This window comes from Mustela nigripes, chromosome 3 (genome assembly GCF_022355385.1).
Source record: "Mustela nigripes isolate SB6536 chromosome 3, MUSNIG.SB6536, whole genome shotgun sequence".
NCBI classification, from domain to species: domain Eukaryota; kingdom Metazoa; phylum Chordata; class Mammalia; order Carnivora; family Mustelidae; genus Mustela; species Mustela nigripes.
In genome coordinates, this window is record NC_081559.1 from 85,111,049 (window position 1) to 85,130,061 (window position 19,013).

Here is a 19,013-nt window from a genome sequence, read left to right on the forward strand (position 1 = left end):
AATATTGGGGGGGCACCTGGGTGGCTAAGAAACCAACTCTTGATTTCAGCTTAAGTTCATGATCTCATGGTCCTGGGATCAAGTTTTGCTTGAGAACCTGCACTCAGTGAGGAGTCTGCTTAAGATTCTCTGTCTCCCTCTCCCCTTCCCTCTGTGTGTGTGTGTGTGTGTGTGTGTGTGTGTGTATGTGTGTGTGTAAAATAAATAAATCTTATATTGTAGCAGGGAAGGAAGGAAGGGATGGAGTTTTTGGCCAAACTAGTCTGAATCCTGTCACTGTTTCTCAGCTTTCACATCACACAGATTGTGCCTTTCTTTTTGGTCTACATTACTAACTAGAAAATTCTTCCATGTTTATTTTCCCAAAGATAGCTTTCATCAGGTGTATTAATTGAGCAGTCATCAGCAAAATGCTATATGACATTAAGCTCCTCTGAATATACTCTACAGGTTGTTCATGCCTATGTTTCCACCCAGAATGACTAGATGGCGACCTGACCTGAGCATTCTGCCTCTTGGTTCCACCTACTACCAGTGGTATCCTGGATCTGGCTTGAACTACTTGCTAGAGCTGATTATGTACATCTCTTCAGAGCCCTGAAACTAGGGATGTCATGGAAGTAGCTTGAAATTGGCTGTGGCAGAAATATGTACACCATGGAATTAGCCAACTCTCCTCTACCTCAAGAAAGCCGCCATTAGATATTTTCTAACACACCAGACTATATACTATGTTCTTTCCAGGAGACCACTGTTCTCTGACCAGCATGATGAAAGAGGGACCTTAACCACATTTTGGTAGAATGATTTCCATCCTACTCGCAATACAAACTGAAAATGAGTGCCTACTCATACTGAAACACAGGAACCATGTTGAGCCAGGTATAATATCATTTGACGCCCCCCAGAAGCAGGACCTTGAGTGGTTAACTATATAATCACTTCATGGCACTATTAAGAACCTATTCTTGACAGGCTTTCATATTTCTTGCTGACATAAATTGACTCCAGTATTTTCTATAGTGAGAGGCTTGGTTTTTTAAAACTTCTCCAGTGCAGTAAAATCACCAGGATTTAATGGTAGCTTGCTTAAGCTGAAGTGGATCGACTAAGTGACTATTGCCACATATGAGAAAGTAGCATAGTGTGACTATTTTCCATACCCCATTACTTTCAGCAAACCAAAAGGTTAAATTATAACTTTCAAGACTTAGAGTGTGGAGGGTGAGGAAAGGGAGGTGGTGGAAGAAAGACCACTGGTGTTTAGTGATCAGCTCACGAATTAGGAACCATCACTCTGGGACAACAGTATAGGGGAAGTGTTGGTACAGAGAAGATTCTTTTTTTTTTTTTTCCATACTTACCCCCTTTATCTGCTTCTGGCTTTCAGTAAATATGGTGTTAGGATGGCCCCAAACACTCCCCCCCCCAGATGGTAGACAATTTGAAATCTTCTTTAAACAGTTGTCTCATAGCATTGTCATGAACTGAATTTTGGAGCCCTGAAAATTTATATATTGAAGCCCTAATCCCTAAGGTGACTACATTTGAAGATAAGGGCTTTAGGAAGATAATTAAGCTTAAAAGAAGTCACAAGGAGGAAGCCCCAATCTGATAGAACTGGGATCATAAGAAGAGGAAGAGACACCAGCAATTTCTTTCTCAGCACATGTGAGGATACAGTGAGAAGGTACTATCTATAAGCCAGGAAGAGAAATCTCATCAGCACCTTGCCAACAACTTGATCCTGGTGTCCCAGCCTCCAGAACCATGAAAAAATAAATTTCCATTTTTAAGCCACCCAGTGTGTTGTAGGTTATTATGGTAGGCCTCTCAAACTAATATACTCTTTCTTTGCATGTTTAATGTTCAGTAGTTATCAGAGCATTCATAAGTGAATGCAGTTCCCTGCGAGCCTCAAGCAAAAATGAAATTGGTATGGTGCCTGGGTGTCTCAATCAGTTAAGCCTCTGACTCCTGATTTCAACTCAGGTCATGATCTCCATATCAGGCTCCATGATCAGCAGGGAGTCTCTCCCTCTCCCTCTGACTCTTCCACCTCTCTCTTTCCCTCTCTCTAAAATATATATATGCATTAGGCATCCAATTCTTGGTTCCAGCTTGGGTCATGATCATGATCATGGGATACAGCCCCACACAGGGCACCATGCTGGCTGTGAAATCTGCTTAGGACTTTCTCTCCCTCTCCCTGTGCCCCCTCCCCCAGTAACCATATTCTCTTTCTCTCTTAAAAAAAAAAAAGTAATAATAAAGGAACTGGAGAAGAAACTAATGCCAGTTTGTTTTCCCAAAACTTCAAGTCTATTTCAAATAAGAAATGAATACGAAAAAGTTACATATAATACTTCACTACCCTATGGTTTTCAGCTTCTAAAGCCTTCATTCCCCAAATTAGAAACATAAAGATTAGAGGGACATTTTAGTTCCTGGTAGACAGTCACCCTAAAAGAGGCTGCTTATTCTGCTCATGAGGCATAATTCTTCACTTAAGTCACCCAGCAACACAGTTATTTAGGGGAAAACACAAACACTTCCTGACCACTAGGTTATCATGTGGTCTACCAATGTCAGAGTCATCCAAATGTATGGTGAGTCCCTATGATGGACCCCTCAGACTCTACACTCTTGAAGACCCTCTACTGGATCAGGCCTAGCACTGTGAAAGAAACTGGAAAGAGAGCTTTACTGGCTCTGTATTCTTAGCCCTCCTATTTCTACCCACCCCCTTTTCAATCGTGCCTGTACCTTGGGAAGTGACCAGTGTGTGAATGGCATCAACAAATTACCTTCGCCCTCCAGCTTCAGGTTTACCAGCAGAGTTTATCTAAGGACTAGAGGAGAGTGAAGCTAAGGCATTTAGTCCTTTACTAAATCACTGGCTTCCAGATCACTGAGGATGGACTGTGTTCCTTTAGTGCAGACCATACCTCCCGTGGACGGCACTCTCCACTTAAGAAGGCTTGCTGAGCTCTTTAATCTCTCTTTCTAGAAGCCCAGTCTTCTTCCTGAGTGACTAGGTATTACATCAGTCCTTGTCTGTTTCCCTAAATAGTGCCCACAGGTTTGTAAACAACCTCCTAATTAAATTCCCCTGAATGAATCAGTTTGAGTGAACCAACTTTTTTCTGCCAGGACTCTGACAGGTGGTAGAGCCAGGGGAGGTCAAGGACATAGTTGAGCCAGATTAAAGCATCAGCAACAATAACATAAAAAACAAACTTCTGCACAACCCCATTCCAAATGACTACGTTTTAATACATTCCCACCCCTCAAGTCTTGGTGCTTAGTGTTTTTTCTTCTGAAGAGCTTTTTTCCTTTTTCTTCACATGGTTGGCTCCATCTCATAATTTCAGAGAATCTTTTCCTGTATTAAAGAAGTCCCTTAATGTCTTTGTCATTGTTCTATTTCACTTCCTTCTAGCATTTATCAGAATCAGAATAGATCTTTATTTATTGTCTCTTACTCACCTCTATTCCACACGCTCCAGGAGATTAGAGATCATGGCTGTGTTACAATATCTCTCATGCCACAACTCTCTGGGATATAGTAGGCTCTCCATAATTACATACAACCACTTATCAATAACTCCCAATCCCTTTTTCTCTTCATGCACACAAATACACACATCTACACATAAACTTTTGTGATTATTCATAACCCATTTTTTTTAAAGATTTTATTTATTTATTTGACACACGGAGATCACAAGTAGGCAGAGACAGGCAGAGAGAGAGAGGAAAGCAGGCTTCCTGCTGAGCAGAGAGCCCGACTAGGGCCTTGATCCCAGGACCCTGGGATCATGACCTGAGCCGAAGACAGAGGCTTTAACCCACTGAGCCACCCAGGTGCCCCTCATAACCCATTTTTGATAGCTAATTTCTACAGACTGCCTTAGATACTATGTTAATTGGATTGTGTATAGAAGAACGGTTGAGGATTCCACATGATTGTACTAAATCTAGGTCTTTAGGCTCCTTAGAAATATCCTTTGACTAAGGTAAAGAGCAATAAATTGTTATTAACATGAAGTGCTTCACTCCCAGGAAGGGACTTGGGCACTGGGGAAAATAGTCTCAATCATTGCCTCATTCATCCAATTTCTATTTCTTTAAATAAAAACTAGAAAGTTTAAGGATAATGATAGAACACTTAATATTAAATGAAAGAAAAACTGAGGAGATGTGGATGGGATTTGAAAGACTTAGAAGTCCACATGAGGAGGGATCTGGTCTTTTGCCTTTCACCTAGAATACATAATTAAAATGACTTTGGCTCTAAGGGGGGACCTGGGGACTGTAGAAGGATTGAGCATTTTAAGGATTTAGAACGTGTCCACAGTTGTCTCTGCCTTAATTACAAAAGGGGAAAGCTTTTATTTTAACTCAGTCCAAGGAAACCCTAGTCATAAAACTGTTTTTATTTGACAAAACATTTACTCTCACAGGAAAGAGGCAGAGCCGTGCACAGTTGTTGAGCCAACCCTGCAATGGTTATACATGAGCAAAGAGAGAGATCCAAGGAATGGGCATGGAAAGTTGCCAAACTTATTATGACATCAGGGTCATAGATCAAATCCATGACCTTCTTGCAAATCCTGGGAAATTCATGTTTACAAAATACATGGCACAGTCATGAAACTTCCAAAGACTATTCTCCAAACAGTCATACATTCTAAAATGCTGAAGCGTACATCCCAATGAATAAAATGTAAATGTTGCAATGACTTTGAAAGCAAACACTCTCCCATATGCAGATTTCAGTTACAGAAAAAATCTTGTCCTAAATCAACTCTGCATACCTTTTCTGGTACAAATTTTGCCCCATAAATTGCAGCCAGGCAGCTGAGAGATAAAGACAAACACTGAGAACAAAGCACAGCACTAGAGCTAAGAGTGATGGAATTCAGGTTCAGAGGGTCCATGCCACTTCTGACCACTCTGGGGTGTTGACTGTACATGAAGGACAGAGGGAGTGCACATTGATTATGAGTATTTTCAAAAGCCTCTCACACCCAAAAAACTGTGTTGCATTTAGAAGATTTGGTTGGGAATGACTGAGACCTTCCTATCAGTATGACTCTCTGGAAGTTCTAAAAGAATCTTGCGTGGTCACAAATATTATTATTACTTGATCAATAAAACTTCATTTTGCAATGCTAGATTGATGAAGATGAATAATACATGCACAGCTAATGACCACGGCAAAGGACTGGCATTCAACAGCCTTGAGGTCTAGTCTCAGTCCGCCTTGTTTTACTCTGAAATTCAGGACACTTAAGCTCTTTCTCTCCATTGACTGATTCAACTTCCTTGACCACCATGTACCAGACATTTTGCTAGAAGACAAGAGATACCAAGAAAAAGAAGAAAGCCACCATGCAATGAAAACTCTAGCCCAATCACAGTAACATAAGTGAATACCTACAGAATGGGAAACATTAGGATTAACTATGTAAGGAGTCACCAAGTTTTCAAGCTAAGTGAAAACAAAGGATTCATTTGTCCAAATCCCCTGTGTTGAGCTCATGGGAGACAGTACAAGCTAAACATTTGTTCTTGCTCTTGATTTGTATTAATTGATTTCTCACATACGCTTGACCCTTTCGTGAGAACTGAGTTTTTCTCCTTCCAGAAATGTAGCTCTAAAAAATAATAAATAAATTTTTTAAAAAATGTAGCTCTACAGAAAACCAACTTGGATTTCCAAGAGGTATAAGCCTACCATTTCAAGAGGAAATAAAACCTGATTGAAATTGTACAGCAAACAACACACTTAACGCAACCTTGTCAATTGCTACTATGATAATTTGTACTTCTTTATGTCCCCAAATATAAGCTCTTAGAAGACAAAAGTCTGAGATTTACCCTGATGAGTTAATAACACCCAGCACTGAAAATTAAACAACATGCCTGCTCCAAAACCCTCTTCCATGGTGTTGGGTTCTCCTGTGAACCTACACACACCAGTGCAATCTCGATTAAGGTAAAGCCAAGAAAAAGTGTTAAAGTAAGTCAAAAGAAACTGAATGAATGTAGAAGGGGAAACTAATTAAATATTAAGAAACAAGAATAAAAACCCTGAACAATATTTATATGCACATCACTGGGTCTTCAGCACCTAGAAGAGTGGAACCCTTTAAGTGTTTATTCAGTGAGGTAACGAATCGTTAGCCTCCCTCTATGACAAAAATGGTGAACACAAGGGGCCTCAGATACCAAGTAGTTTGGCCACATCCCATGAAAGGAATCACATGATCTGTTTGGCTCAAAACAACAATATGAAGTCATCCAGCCCTCACTCACATATCTAGAACAGAGGCTGAGTGATGAGGGGAAGCAAATGGGGGGAAAGAACAAACTTTATGGAGGGAGAACTTATGCGTCAAGCAGTATGCAAGGCCCTTTATACAAAAACTCTTACTTAATCCTTAAAACATCCTATAAATTAGATACTATTGTTCATTCTATAGATAAAAAAACTTCAGTATTAAGTGTCATAAGCAGACTCATTCAAGACAAAAAGGGAAAAATAAAACACAGTGCCTTTCAGGTCAGGGATATAAAGCATCAGAAATTAAATTCTTTTTTCTAAAAGAATTCTAATTAAATTCTTTTTTCTACTAAAAATAATAAAATAAACCCTTACTTAAGAAATGTATGCATGTGTTTGCATACATATGTACATTTAAAGTGGATGATAAAAGGAACCCCTTGGAAAAAACAGAATGAACAAATCTAGAAAACTGTTTTACCAAAACCCTCTATAAATGATCTCAGTTCTGTTTTGGAAGGAACTGCTCTCTAAGGAGAAATGAAATAAGTTTTAGACATTCACTGTCTTTTGGTGCCATTCATGAATAAATTGGGCTAATTGTTGGATGAGAGAAGTGACGGTTTTATGATACATACTACTGCCCCCAAATTATTGGTTGCAAAATTCTTCATCTTTAACCAACCAGTTAGGCTGAATCTAGAAGACAGAGATAATCCTTAACGTGGAGTCCCCAGTGCAATTTGCAAACCCCCATGTATCTGAAGCAGGTAACCCTGTTATCAAGCACACAAACTTAAAACACCAAAAGAATTTCCTACATCACATAGCATTTCAGTGTTTAATATGTATTTTCAGTGTATCAGTTTCTGCATATAAAGAGTGACCGGCACATCATGCATTACGTTGTCATACTAGTTCCGAGGAACAACGGCTTTCAATTTAAAGAATAAAACACCCTCCAGCTGAAGAAAATTCTCACATTACAATATGTTTAAAGGAATCTATTCCAGTTGTGGTTGGTTGTCTATGAGAAATCTTTTTCACAGGGGGAAAAATTGAACATTCCCATGTGAAAGTCCTTCTTGCAAGAGAAAAGAACTCTACGTTGCATTTTACACAAACTAGGTGAATTCAAAATGATGGATCATTTCAAAAATATTCATTATACTATTTACTTACATAAATGTGGTTGTATAAAAAGTAAAACAGGAATGCATTCACAATTGGTTTAAGTAATTTTCTCTTGGCAAACCACCATAGCAAACAGGGGCGTCATGGCGCCACAGAATTCTGAATTGTGGTGGAGCATCATCAGTACACATGGCATTAATCTTTGTCTCGTTGCAGGAGACACCCTTGCTTGCATTAGCAGGCTGCCTCTTAAATGTAAGATGGTGTAATGTAACTCAGGTTTAAATAACACAATAAATAAGGTCTATTTCTCTTTAGTCCTTCTCACCAATCGCTTCCAACTCCTCTTTGTTAAAGTGCTTCAATTGTTTACAGATTTTAATGTAAATAACAATGGGGGGGCACTTTTCCAAAAGAGCATGGTAAAGGAAGGAGCTCAAGGTGTTAATATCAATTCTTTTAATTTAATACAGTAAGCAATTAAAAGACATTTTTTTTAAATCAACATATGTATGTGAACATAGCATAATTATTTACCCTACTTTCTTACTTGTCTTTTAGCAAACTGACAGTTCCAATATTTTGGAAATCTCACTGTTTTGTATCACTTCATGCTCCCATGACAAGGGGAACATTTAGCTGTCTTTAATGTCTTCTAATTAAATATTCAAAGCATTCTTAAAGTCTTCTTTTTCCAAATATAGATATATTTTAAAATAACAGACTTTTCCAAATGCATTTTTCTATTGAACTGAGAAGCTTTCAGAAACTGTCCCCACTGAATATAATGACTATTTAAGGAAACAAGCTATTTATGTGGAAATATTAAGAGGGATGATTTTGATAACCCACACTCAAGGCCAAAATAAGGATCATTGGGACTTTTACTGAAGAAGTTAATGGAGGCCAGGCCATTGGCAAATGACCTTGAAATCCCTCGATGTAGCCTCAAATTGGCTTTAACACAAGCTTATTATTAATGCAGACAGCTAGTTTATACCATGAAAAGCACATGGTATCTCTCTTTGAAACCATAGCTGTCACTCAGACACCCCCAGATAAAATGTGAACCTCACTATGACAGCAGTTCTACAAGTGTTTAAGTAAATATCATAAATTTATTAATCAGTGCTTTATGTTAAGAAAATTAGACTCATCTGCTTAATTGCAGCCTTACGTATACATTAATGAATTATTATATAAAGATATTTAAACAAAACATATTATAATACTTGAATCAGAGTCTAAATGGCATTTTCCTCTCTGGTTAGTAATACCCCAGAGACACATATCCAAAAACCTTTTATTTTAGATATCTCAACATGTTAAAAAGTGTTTTCCCTAATGTTTTTGAAAATTGATATAATATAGTTGAGAACTTGCACACACGCACTCACTCTACCCAGTCAGAAAGGAACTGTTTGCCTGGTTTGCAGATATGAAATCATTAGGGACCGGCTTTTACTTTGGGAAATTTGAGTACCATGTATTGTTAATGTAAAATAAAGAAATAAAGCCTGGGAAGTTAGAGGATTATTTTTTTTGGAAATACATGTTTAGAACTTAAAAAAAATCTAATGGTAAAGCATTAACAAATACTTTTTCATATGAATAAAATCTGTAATCAGTTAGATAAGAGCAATGTGCCTTTTTTTGGCATTTAATCAAACAATGAAATCATATACACATTTCCTGACACAAAAGACAAATGATGTAATAATCTGAAGGAGTTTCTCTATCTCCTTGGAACTTTGCATACTTGACTTGTTTTCCATATTTTGTGACTTTAAATGGTGGGAAAATTATATTAAAATGCTTGTAGCAGTTCCTCTAAACTAGCATCCTTTTTGTTTTATTGTATTTAATATAAAAGCAGCAATTATTTGATTTCAAAGTTATGAAAATATGTACCTTATGAGAAAACAAGCAATTTAAGCTTTAATTGGTGTCATTTTTCACAGAACTGGCAAGATTCTTGCATCCCTGGCACGTTGTTTTTCTATAAAAGTGCAGAGCTGCCTTCAATGAATGTTTTACGAACGCAAAAGTTGTTATATGAAGGTATATGCATAGATGCCTGGAAATATAAGATTTCTGGTGGGAGTTATTTACAAAAGATGTATTTCATTTGTTACTGTGCGTGTAACAACTCCTATTATTCTAAATGTTTCTCTCTTCTCAATAAGACTGTTCTCAGCTCATGCCTATGCAACGTGGGGGCTTGTGTCAAAAGTAGAATAAAAGGCAAGGCTTTGATGAAGGGAAAAATAATGCTTGTGAGAAAAGTAAAAAGAAATGATCATTTTTAATTGAAAAGAAACCAAACTATAATATATAGAAAGGCTAATTCTGGTTTTAATCAAAAGAAAAATGATACAGAATATACAGTGGGAGGCTTGCCTTATATAAGTTACATATATGAACCACAAAACTTTCTATTTTCTGAAAAGTTGGCTTGCCATAAATACTTTGACTTACTCTGCTTAGATTATACATCTCCCACATTTTTCAAAATTATACTTTACTCTGAAGGATAGCAGTTTTATAAATATTTTTGAGATATTACCTACCTTTTCTAAGGATGTTCATAGTTTTCACACCTTGGAAGGTATCTGTCTGTTTGTTGTGTTCAGTGCAAATTCCCAGAACCATAGCCAAGGTTTTCAGAAGATTAGAAGAAAGATAAAGATCTGTATTAAAAGAAAAAAAAAGGTCTAAATGATTCCTATGATCACCCAGATGTTTAGGAAAATAGTAGATTACTGTACTTCATGCAGGAAGTCTTTTCTGGGTAACTGGAGATTAGGATAGACAAATATTATTTATATTCTATTTCCATCTTTGACTTTTGTTTTGTATTGCCAATATTTATGGATAACAGTAGCTAACATATACTCAGTGGTACTATCTACAAGGTACTGTGCTAAGCTAACCACCTTAAATGCCTGCATCCCAACAGCCCTAATGAAACAGAGAAACCATTCTCTTTACAGATGAAGGAATTATGTGTCAGGGAGTGATTTAGAATGGTATATGAACTACTGAGGACAAGTAGTGAACACGTAGGTACTAGAATCCAGGTCTGTGTGACCCTAAAGGTCATTTTTCTAACCACTGCTCTATGTTTAGACATAACCATAGACATAAACAGGACCCTGAGTGTTTTAAAAGCCTTTTTATGTTGGCGACCCAAGTATTAATGCCACTAGGGCTGATGTGACCCACACTATTGACATCCTTCTTATTATTATCATTATTGGTTTGGCTCAATTTTTATTCAAAATGAACCACCCAACGTGGACTGAATTGCATCAGAACAAGCTTTCCATTGCTGTGACTTTCTAGGAATGTCAATATTAAAAGGTTTTAAACATTGGCCCAGTGGGAACAAAAGCATGTTCAACCCATGTGTAATTGCCCTCTATTAACTCATTAATCCATGACTGCATCAAAACTCTACCAAAACATGACCAAAGCACTGGCAGGGAAGCTAAAAAGACGTTTTTCTGGGAAAGCAACATATTCATTATCAAATGGATATTGATACATTCAGGTATTTGAGAGATGTCCTCTGATCCTGCAGGCTTTCCATGACTCTTTATAAGTGCCTCCTTGGTTCCTCCAGGTCTCTGTGCTCCCTCCTATCAGAACACTAACCTGTGAACCTCTGAGGTGCTCAGCTTCTCATGTTCCCTTCATCTCCAGATGGGGGCATATTGTTGTGGACATACTCCAAGCCACGGCTGACAATTTTTTTCTATAATGAGCCAAATAATATTTTAGGCCTTTAGGGTTGTACAAGATCTGTGGCAACTACTCAACTCTGTTATGGTAAAGGAAAACCAGTAATAGACAGTATGTAAGTCAATGGATGTGGCTGTGTTCTGATAAAGTTTTACTCATGGACACATTGAAATTTGAGTTTCATACAACTTTTATGTGACACATTTCATATTCTTCTTTTGATTTTCTTCCTTTAAAATGTGAAGATATTTTTGGTTCATGGGCCAGACAGTCAGCAGGCCAGATTTGGGCCATGGGCCATTGGTGGCTGTCCCCTACTCTGGGCAATCAATACTCGTTTTCTGACTGGTTGAATGGCTAGGTAATTGCGGGAAATCATCACATACTGCGTGTGTGAGCACACAGTGAGGCTAAGCATATGAGAAGTGAAAGCCTGTGTCATGGCACTCAATTTCTGATTTAGAAATAATGAGAAAGGACTGAAAAAGTGCTTCTAAGGTAGTAATTACTAGGCATAGACAGAGAGAAACAGGACCATATCACTCACGTCAAACTAAAGATCTCTGGACAAACCCAGTTTGCATGTAGTCTGACACAATATAAAACTATTGCAGGCTACCTTCGCTGGCAGGCAAGGTCTTTGGTGGCTTTTTGGCTGCTTCTGTGCTTCTGCTTGTGCCCTAACTGATCTGCCTTTGGGGATCAGGAACATCTGTTCCCACGACTGGCTTTCACTCTCTGTGCTCCTCATCCAGATCATACCGTTTATTTAATTATTTGGGCACACCGGCTGCTTTGCTTTCAAAAGTCAGGTAGTGACTCTTTGAGGAGATCTGTCGTCTTTCACATATAATTGCATTGCTAGGCTCTGGCATGTTCCATGTTACTGTTTCAACATTTAAAGTAATTTTTACTTTCCTGTGCGGAGACACAGGACACAGTCCATCCTGGTTGATCTAGAATAGTGACCACAGGGCTGTCCTACAGCCAAAGATGAGGGTGAGCCTGAGGCAATGGGAGAAGTAGGTGCGCATTGTTCTTGCCTGCTTTCTGAAATCCCTAACTTCTGGAGAAAAAGTCATGCCTCAGACCCTTTAATCCTTTTTTAAGAACATTAACCAATAAGACTTTATATTAATGTATTCCATGACTTTCTCATATGGGTTTCTTACAATGGTCAGTCCTGACGGCCACAATATCCTTTTATTCTGACATTGTCAACATACCTAACATCTAGGAGATGGACAGCCAAGTGCCTGGCCATTTCCCTGTTAGCCAGGCTGGGTCAATCCCATGTGCTCACATGTCATCACTTCTCTGCAACCCAGATCATTCATAAACAGAGAATGCATAGAAACTTACTTTGTTTACTAGTTAGGAAAAATGATGTGCCTTATTTTAGAAGTTGTTCTTTGAACTTTATGAACTGGCATCTGAATCTGTTTACAAATAAAATATTTGCTCTCTGGCCTAAAAGTACTTGATGTGGAAGATTCAAGAAAGGGGCTCATAGTAACCATCATAATAGGTGATCAAAGATTTATTTGTTGAAGTGCTTGTTTATGGCCACCCTTACTAGACTGTACACCCCACAAGAGTGAGGACAGTTTTCACAAAGTGCAAAGCAGGGCCCAGTATACAACAGATACTCAATTAAAATCATATTAAGCAAGCAAATATCATTCTCAATGGGGAAAAACTGAGAGCTTTTCCCCAAGGTCAGGAACCACAGAAGAAATGTCCACTATCACCACTACTATTCAACATAATACTAGAAGTCCTTGCCTCAGCAGTTGGACAACAAAAAGAAATTAAAGGCATCCGAATAGGCAAAGAAGAAGTCAAAATCACTCTTTGTAGATGATACGGTACTTATGTGGAAAACTTAGGAGACTCCACTCCAAAACTGCTAGAACTCATATAGGAATTCAGTAAAGTGTCAGGATATAAAATCAATGCACAGAAATCAGTTGTATTTCTATACACCACCAGCAAGACATAGGAAAGAGAAATTAAGGAGTTGATCCCATTTACAATTGCACCCAAATCCATGAGATACCTAGGAATAAACCTAACCAAAGAAGCAAAGAATCTGTACTCAGAAAACTTTACTCATGAAAGAAATCGAGGAAGACACAAAGAAATGGAAAACATTCCCTGCTCATGGATTAGAAGAAAAAATATTGTGAAAAAGTCCATGCCACCTAAAGCAATCTACACATTTAATGCAATCCCTATTAGAATACCATCGATTTTTTTCAAAGAAATGGAACAAATAATCCTAAAATTTATATAGAACCAGAAAAGACCCCAAATAGCCAAAGAAATGTTGAAGAAAAAAAAAAGTTGGTGACATCACAATTTCAGAATTCAAACTCTATTACAAAGCTGCATTATCAAGACAGTATGGTACTGGCACAAAGACAATGGAATGGAATAGAGAGCCAAGAATTGGACCCTCAACTCTATGGTCAATTAATCTTTGAAAAAGCAGGAAAGAATGTCCAATGGAAAAAAGATGGTCTTCTCAACAAATGATGTTGGGAAAATTGGACACCCACATGCAGAAAAATTAAACTGGACCATTTCCTTATACCACACATAAAAATAGACTCAAATGGATGAGGAACCTCAATGTGAGAAAGGAATCCATCAAAATCCTTGAGGAGAACACAGGCAACAACATCTTCGACCTCAGCCACAGCAACTTCTTCCCAGAAACATCACCAAACACAAGGGGAGCAAGGGCAAAAATGAACTATTGGGACTTCATCAAGATCAAAAGCTTTTGCACATCAAAGGAAACAGTCAACAAAATCAAAATACAACTGACAGAATGGGAGAAGATATTTGCAAAGATATTTCCAAAGGACATAAAGGGCTAGTATCCAAAATCTGTAAAGAACTTATCAAACTCAATACCAGAGAACAAAGAATGCAATCAAGAAATGGGCAGAAGACATGAACAGACATTCTGCAAAGAAGACATCCAAATGGCCAAAAGACACATGAAAAAGTGCTCAACATCACTCGGCATCAGGGAAATACAAATCAAAACCACAATGAGATACCACTTCACACCAGTCAGAATGGCTAAAATTAACAAGTCAGGAAACGACCTGTTGTGAGGATGTGGAGGAAGGGGAACCCTCCTGCACTGTTGGTGGGAATGTAAACTGGTGTGGCCACTCTGGCAAACAGTGTGGAGGTTCCTCAAAAAGTTGAAAATAGAGCTACCCTATGACCCAGCAATCACTCTACTGGATATTTACCCTGAAGGTACAAATGTAGTGATCCAAAGGGGCACATGCACCCTAATGTTTATAGCAACAATGTCCACAATAGCCAAACTATGGAAAGAACCTAGACATCCATCAACAGATGAATGAATTAAAAAGATGTGGTACACACACACACACACACACACACACACACCCCAATGGAATACTATGCAGCCATCAAAAATAATGAAATCTTGCCATTTACAATGACATTGATGGAACTAGAGGGTATTGTGCTGAGTGAAATAAGTCAGTCATAGAAAGACAATTATCATTTGATCTCTCTGATATGAGGAATGTGAGAGGCAGGATGGAGGGTTGTGGGGGGGTAGAGAAGGAAAAAGTGAAACAAGATGGGATCAGGAGAGAGACAAACCATAAGAGACTCTTAATCTCATAAAACAAACTGAAGGTTGCTGGGGGTTGGGGAGGAGGGATAGGGCAGCTGGTTTATGGACATTGGGGAGGGTATGTGCTATGGAGAGTGAATGTGAAATGTGTAAGCCTGACGATTCACATATCTGTACCCCTGGGGCTAATAATACACTATAAACAAACAAACAAACAAACAAATAAATAAAAATTTAAAAGATTGTATTGGGAGTTAGAACAACAATAAGTAGACGTTTCCAGTTTTTTGAGGGAGGCTTGGATGGCTATGTATTTCCCCCTTAGGACCGCCTTTGCTGTATCTCATAGGTTTTGGACCAAAGTGTCTTCATTCTCATTGGTTTCCATGAATTGTTTCAGTTCTTCTTTGATCTCCTGGTTGATCCAAGCATTCTTAAGCAAAGTGGTCTTTAGCTTCCAGGCTTTTGAGTTCCTTCAGAACTTTTCCTTGTGATTGAGCTCCAGTTTCAAAGCATTGTGATCTGAGAATATGCAGGGAATAATCTCAGTCTTTTGGTATCGGTTGAGTCCTGATTTGTGACCCAATATGTGGTCTATTCATGAGAAGGTTCCATGTGCACTTGAGAAGAATGAGTATTCTGTTGTTTTAGGGTGGAATGTTCTGTATATATCTATGAGGTCCTTCTGATCCAATGTGTCATTCAATGCTCTTGTTTCTTTATTGATTTTCTGCTTCGATGATCTATTTCTGAGAAAGGCATGTTAAGATCTCCTACTATTAGTGTATTCATATCAATATGACTCTTTATCTTGATTAACAGTTTTCTTATGTAATTGGCTGCTCCCATATTGGGGGCATAGATATTTACAATTGTTAGATCATCTTGGTGGATAGTCCCTTTAAGGATTATGTAGTGTCCTTCTGTATCTCTGAATACAGTCTTTAGTTTAAAATCTAATTTATCTGATATGAGAATCGCTACCCCAGCCTTCTTTTGAGGCCCATTGGCATGAAAAATGCTTCTCCATCCCTTCACTTTCAGTCTGGGTGTATCTTTAGGTTCAAAATGGGTCTCTTGTAGACAAATTATGGATGGATCCTGTCATTTTATCCAATCTGCAACCCTGTGCCATTTTATAGGCACATTTAGGCCATTCACATTGAAAGTGATTATTGATAGATACGTTTTTATTGACATCATGTTACCTTTGATCTTTCTATAGATTGATTGTCTCTATATTTCTGTTCAATACTATTCTTGGGATTTTTCCTCTTTTATAGAACACACCTTAATATTTCCTGCAGTGTCGGCTTGGTGGTTGCATAGTCTTTTAAGCCTTGCCGGTCTTGGAATCTCTTTATCTCTCCATCCATTTTGAATGTCAGTCTTGCTAGATAAAGTATTCTTGGCTGCATGTTCTTCTCATTTAGTGTCCTGAATATATCTTGCCAGCACTTTCTGGCTTGCCAGGTCTCTGTGGACAGGTCTGACATTATTCTGATGGGCTTCCCTCTGTAAGTAAGAAGACTCTCTGTCCTAGCGGCTTTCAAAAGATTATACCTACAATTATGATTCCTCAATTTGACTATCAGGTGTCGTGATCTTTTTTGGAATGTATAATCTTGGATGGAGACCGTTCAGCCTCTAGTACATGAACGCTGGTTCCATTCACGAGATTGGGAAAATTTTCATGAAGGACTTGTTCCACTATACCTTCTAGACTTCTTTCTTTCTCCTCCCCTTCAGGGATTCCAATAATTCTGACATTGGAACGTTTCATGGCATCATTTATTTTCCTGATTCTGTTTTCGTGGTTTCTAAGCTGTTTGTTCCAGGCTTCCTCCTGATCCTTTCTCTCTATCTGTTTGTCCTCCAGATCACTAATTCTATCTTCTGTCTCAGTTACCCTAGCTTTGAGAGAATTTAGATTAGATTGGAACTCATTGGAGAGCATTGTGAACAACAATAAGTAGAAAAAAAAAGTATATTCAAAAAAATCATATTAAGCCAATAAATCACAAAAGGTACCTAAGAAAGGATCATAGTTGTTTACTTGTAACAGGAAATACAAAGACACTTTCAATCCTACACATTCCACAGGGGCAGGTAAAACACTCAATAAAGGTGCCTACTTTAGTCCAAGGGCTACTCTTCTCCAGCACAAGTGTGTCAACTTCTGCTCAACTCATTTTGCACATGATTTTGACCTTCGGTTCCATCCCTGTCATATTCCACTTTCCTTACCATGTCCACACTACCTCACTGGCTTCATTTTTCTTCCTTCCTCCATCTTTAGGTACTTCTATAGCTCCCTTAAGCCTAAATAACACCTCCCCCCTGAGCTAACACTTCCATGTTGTGTGCCATAGTGAGGACATTACTAGTCATCCTAACTGCCATTCAGGTATGGAATTAAGTGCTTATCCCTGGACTAATTTATGACTAAACTATAGGCACGTGGAAGAGGGTAGATGAGTAGAGGAAATTTTCTGGAAAAAGCACCAGGTGTGTGTCAGCTGGCTGACAATCTCGAGAAGGGTGCACTACAAAAGGATAAGTATGAGGTAAATATGCCTTCAAAACCTCTGACTTTTATTATAGAATTCCTCATGTGAATGAAGAAAATAAGAAACAGAAAAGGTCACAAGGGACAGGCATGTAATTCTCTCACACCCATGATGAAGTGAAGGGGAGTTCCAATATTTTTAGTTTACTGTAAGGTATCAAGAATTGTTATCGGATGACTCGTTAGACATTTATGTGTTATGTCCTCATCTCTTCTCCTATTCTAAGTGAAACCTAGAAATGATGGAGAAACGAATATTAACTGCACTAAATGAAAAACATTGAGTCAATCTAGGGAGCTTCTTATTGTGTGTTAAACTAGACAAAGAACAGTTACCATTTATTGGTTCCACCTTTAAGGGCCATGTTCAGGCACTGTGCAAAGAACTTTGCATATCAAATTAAATAATATGTAGCCCCCTCCCTAAAGAATTTTAAGTCCAAAAAAAAAATCTATAAAACAATATTATTGATATGAGGAAAATATGTTTACAGAGTTATGGGTTCTTGGGTTCTTGGTGGAAGGCAATTTAACTCAGGTGGACTATCTAGAAAGACTTCATAGAGGAAGTGGCATCTCACTCAAGCCTTTGCAAATAAGCAGTTGTTTACTGAGAAAAGACAAAGCTAAAGGACAAAGAGGAAAGAGCCTCTACATAAGTGGTACAACTCCACGTTTGACAATATATTGCTTTTCAGTTTTGTTCACTCTGGAGACCCAAAACTTGATCAGGAATCATTAGATCTGGCCTATTTAAGGTGAGATTATCAATCTGCCAGAGTTGGTAGCACTTTAGGAAGATAACAAAGTCGTTGATGAAAATGATTGAAACAATTCCATGGAACCACAGAAATACAACTCTCTGAATCATTATTTTATACAACAATCTCAAAGGGATAGGCTGGCATTTCTGGCATGAATGCAAAAGCATGTATTCTTGTTCTGGGCTGGACATTTCTGCTTCCACCTGTTTATTGCTGCCGATACTGTATGAGCCTCCAGTTACTCTTGACCCTCCATAATACTCATGGGTCTTGTTATTATTTGTTGTTATTTAGAAGAAATTTTTTTATTCTTTGTGGTGCTCCTATTTCACCAAGTTGACCATGGCATATTAAGGAGCTCAGGTTCTTCTAAGACATTCTGGGAATGATTCAGCCCTAAAGACAATGTCCCTCCTTTGGGGCCACCCCCTAGGGCTTGTCAGCTCTGAGTCTGTGTACTGCTATCTATTTGCTCAGGCAGACACTCTGCACCCCACCTTGAGAAGGCAGACTCTATTCTTGTTAGTCAGGATTTTGTACCTTTGTGCTCCAGGTGGCCATAAGTTCCTGAAATAAAAACAAAACTCTCACTAGGCAGAAAATGGACTGCCACCTCATTTCTGGTTAAATGCTATTAAAAGTGCTGACTGCTACATTTCAGCTGTATATTTTATTTAGAGTCATGCATCCCCCTTAAAGGTATAAGAAAGGGAGGCATACACATGTTTTGTGGAAAAGTGAGTAATTATAATATCTCTGGGTGTCTGTGGGTGCCAGAGGAAGCAGAATGTTTCAGGATGAGCAAGAAAGGTAAAGGATGTGAACAGTGGTATTCAGGTATGGAATTAAGGGACAGTAAGAGGAGACTTCCCACCCCGC